Here is a 4,302-nt window from a genome sequence, read left to right as displayed (position 1 = left end):
AAAAATAAAAATAAATAATAAAAAAAAACAAGATTCTATAAAAAAAAAAAAAAACAAAAACAAAACCTGTCCTGGATATCAGAAAAGGCCTTCTGGAAAGACTAAAATTAAAGCAGAGAGTTAAAGAAGGAGAAAGAGGTACTGCCCATGAAAAGGGAGGACAGGAGAAGAGAATAGACGATGGGGCTGCATAAGTGTTTCAGGGGAAGAAAAACATGTGTAAGGGTCCAAAGCCAGAGAGAAATTTAGATTCACACTTCTCTGGAATGGTATTAGGCTATTTCTGATGCATGTGATGTAGTAGCAAGAATTAAAATTTAAAATGAGAGACCAGGAGTTTGGCTCCCTGCGTTGCTAGTTCCCGGGCATATGACCTTGGCAAATAACATCATCTGTCTTGATCTGAAGCTTCTCATCTGTCAAATGGCAGTAATAGCACCTGCTCCACAGGTTGCTGTGAGAATGGGATTAGCTAATAGATATAAAATTTTGGCCGGTGTGGGACTAGGTTTTGAATATCCTTAAGCCTTGTTGAAGCTGTCAGTGACCAACATCTATTCTTTTCAGCTAGTCCAATTTTTTCTTGCTGTCTGTGAATATACATCAACTGGATCAGTTCAACAGAGTTTTACTCAGTTTCTACTTTGGGTCATTGTAGATTCAGGCACTGTGAGAATTTGAAAGAAGTGTGACATGGGGATTGAAATGTAGAAGTTAGTTGGGAAGAGAAGGTTAGTCTAAAGAGGTGTTCGTCTCTTACTTTTTTTTTTTTTGAGACGGAGTCTTGCTCTGTCACCCAGGCTGGAGTGCGGTGGTGTGATCTTGGCTCGCTGCAACCTCTGCCTCCCGGATTCAAGTGATTCTCTGGCCTCAGCCTCCTGAGTAGCTAGATTACAGGTGCACACCACCACGCCTAGTGAATTTTTGTAGAGACGGGGTTTCACCATATTGGCCAGTCTGGTCTCAAACTCCTGACCTCAGATGATTCACCTGCCTCAGTCTCCCAAATTGTTGGGATTATAGGCATGAGCCACCACACCCAGCCTGTCTCTTACTTTGCATATATATCTCCAACTCCATCTGGTCTATGAGCTCCTGTAGGAAAGGATCTATAAAATAGGTTATCTCTTTAATCCCAATAAGATTTCCAAGTGTCTGATTTAGAGTAGGTACTCAGCAAATCCCAATGAAATAGAGCCAATGAAAGTTTGGAAACTTACAGCAGATTTTAAACAGTAGTAAACACATACATAAATTAGAGGGGTTATCTGAAGGAAATCTGTAAATCAGGGAAGTTTTATGGAGTAAGGTTGGAAGGTTCAGCTTTTGTAGATGCTGTCAAAGAACTTTCAAAGTGGTTGTACCTTTTTAGTCTTCTACCAGCAATGTATGAGAAATGAATATAGTCAGCCTTTTTAATTTTAGCAATTCTGACAGCAGAGGAGAGATAGTCCATCGTGGTTTTTTATTTTACATTTTCTTGGTGACTAATGACTTTTTTTTTTTTTTTGAGAAGGAGTTTTGCTCTTGTTGCTCGGGCAGGAGTGCGTGATCTTGGCTCACCACAACGTCTGCCTCCCAGGTTCAAGCAATTCTCTTGCCTCAGCCTCCCAAGTAGCTAGGATTACAGGCATGTGCCACCACACCTGGCTAATTTTGTATTTAGTAGAGATGGGATTCTTCCATGTTGGTCAGGCTGGTCTCGAACTCCCGACCTCAGGTGGTCCACCTGCCTCGGCCTTCCAAAGTACTGGGATTACAGGCATGAGCCATTAGGCCCGGCTGGTGACTAATGATTTTGGGCATCATTACATATGATTGTTAGCCATTTGAATATCCTTTTTGTAAAGTGTCTGTTCAAGTCTTTTGCTCCTTTCAAAAATTACATTGACTATTTTTATATATTATGAATGCAAGACCTTTGTTGGATTTATTGACTGTGAATCTCTTCTCCCAGTATGTGGCTTAACCGTTTATCCTTCATGGTCTCTTTCTGTGGAAGGAGTTCTCAATTTTCATAAAAAGCAGTATGTCAATTTTTTAAGTGTTAGTTTTTTTTGTGTACTATTAAAGAAATCCGTACCTAATTCAAGATGATAAAGATATATTCTTTTTTTTTTTTTAGTTTTATTTTAGGTTTGGGGGTACATGTGAGGGTTCATTATGTAGGTAAACTCATGTCATGAGGGTTTGTTTTATAGATTACTTTATCACCCAGGAATTAAGCCCCCAAAATATGGGACACTTCACAAATTTGCATGTCATCCTTGCAAAGGGGTCATGCTAATCTCTGTATTTTTCCCATTTTAATATATGTGCAGCCGAAGCAAGCACAAGAATTTTTTAATGAAATCTTTTGCTAAATAAAAAAGAAATGCATGCATATGGTTAAAAAATCCAAACAGTCTGAAGGATAATAAAATGGCAACTAAATCTTCTAATTGTCATGACCAAGTTCTTCTCCCCAAAGGCACCCACTATTAACACTTTTTAATACATGCTTATAGATATTTTCTATGTATATATTTATAATATATGAATATTCTTTACTGTTACTCTTTCACCAAATGCTCCATATTAGTAAGGCTGTCCTGTGCATTGCTATTTTTGTTCAACAGTATCTCAGCGATCTTTCTATGTTGACTCCTTTGAAGGACTACCTTACTCCTTTTAAGGATTTGCAGATAATTGTTTTGTATAAAAGCTTTGTAATTTAAAGCTACTGACCCCTCCTAAAGGGATCAGCTAGATTGTGTTTAGTCTTTTCTTATCACAAGCAGTGCTGCAATAAACATCCTTGTGCATAGGACTTTGTGTGAGCAATGAAATGGCTTGTTCCAAGGGTATGGATGTTTATAATTCTGCTAACTCTGGCCAAATTATCCAAAAGGTTATATTGGCTTATACATACTCCAGTAGGATATGAAGGTGCCTTTCCTTTCTCTCTGGAGTAACTGGGATTAAGGCATGTACCACCAAGCTTAGCTAATTTTGTAATTTTAATAGAGACAGGGTTTCTCCATGTTGGCCAGGCTAGTCTTGAACTCCTGACCTCAGGTGATCCACCCACCTTGGCCTCCCAAAATGCTGAGATTACCACCTGGCAGGATTTAAATAAGAAGAGCAACGAAGAGAACACTTTTTATAGAAGGGACAGCATAAGCAAAGGCTTCGAGTGGAGTTTTCCAACCCACTGAGTGTTTTGGCTGAATAATTCTTTGTTGTAAGGACTGTCCTGGGCATTATAGGATGTTTAGTGGCATCCCTGGCCTCTACCTATTAATGCCAGTAACAAGCTGCCCTCTCCGCCCCTTAGGTGTGACAACCTAAAATGTCTCCAGACACTGCCAAATGTTTTGTAGGGGACAAAATTGTGCTGGGTTGAGAATCGCGACTTAGAGGTTGGGATGTTTGGGGGTCAGTCAGGCTGTGGGGAGATGTGTGTGTGTGTGCGTGCGTGTGTGTGTGTGTACAAGTGCACAGTGAGCACAGGGTAAAACTAGGAAGGCTGGTGTGGAGTTCACCCTAGAAAGCTTCAGAGTTAGTCTGTGGAGAGATGTATTTCTTCTCTTGCTTTTCTCTCCTTTCATAAAAACCCACATTATAGAAACTCGTACCTTTTTTTTTTTTTTATTGGTGAGGAAAGCCACACACTAACCCTTCAGCCTCTTCGATATTAGTGAGCAACCCAGGGCTGGTACTTTAAGCACATACAGGTTGTTCATGATCTAATATCATTTTAATCTCACAACAACATGTGGGGGTCCTGATCAGCACATGAAGGGCTGGTCTGCAGATGGGGAAATAGAGGCTCAGGGAAAGAAGTCGAAGCCATTGTCCTTTCCGGCCCTCAGGTGGCTGCACTCTCCACGACTCTACTCTAAGAGGCTTGAGCAGCCGGCCTTGCTGCTGCCATTGCTGAAAACCCAGTATGGAGCCATTTGGATGATTTTAGTCATTCTTTCCATTATTTGCGAACCTCAGAATAGGCTTTAAGTCATTGTTCTTTCTCTCCTCACGATTTGGTTTATTTTTGGAAGTGAAATCAATGGATTGTCTTTTGCTTTCTTTCAGAAACCTCTTTGCTGTATTTCTCACCACACCCAGGAGTAGGCACGTGGTTAGATGCTCATGGAATGTATGACAGCCCCTCTCTGGCTTAGTTTCCTGATGGGCCGGATGATAGCCACGCTCCTGTACTGTGCAGGTCTTAGTGTGTTATTATTAAGTTCACTGCTTGGCAGAGATAACATGTTAACTCATAGTAATAAATAACTATGAATATATGACTTCAGCTTCTAA

General features: G+C 40.3%; 1 non-coding gene across 1 annotated transcript; it reads right to left on the bottom strand.

The window, feature by feature from the left end:
- Positions 1-2,230: 2,230 nt before the first annotated feature.
- LOC135277360 (U6 spliceosomal RNA) lies at positions 2,231-2,334 on the bottom strand. Its single transcript, XR_010344976.1, has one exon. It is a non-coding gene; the product is annotated as a U6 spliceosomal RNA (small nuclear RNA).
- Positions 2,335-4,302: the final 1,968 nt, after the last annotated feature.

The sequence above is a fragment of the Aotus nancymaae genome, unplaced genomic scaffold, assembly GCF_030222135.1.
Source record: "Aotus nancymaae isolate 86718 unplaced genomic scaffold, 86718_ANA_hifiasm-v0.15.2.pri h1tg000003l, whole genome shotgun sequence".
Lineage (NCBI taxonomy): Eukaryota > Metazoa > Chordata > Mammalia > Primates > Aotidae > Aotus > Aotus nancymaae.
Note: the sequence above shows the minus strand (reverse complement) of the source record. Positions and strands in the feature narration are given on the sequence as shown.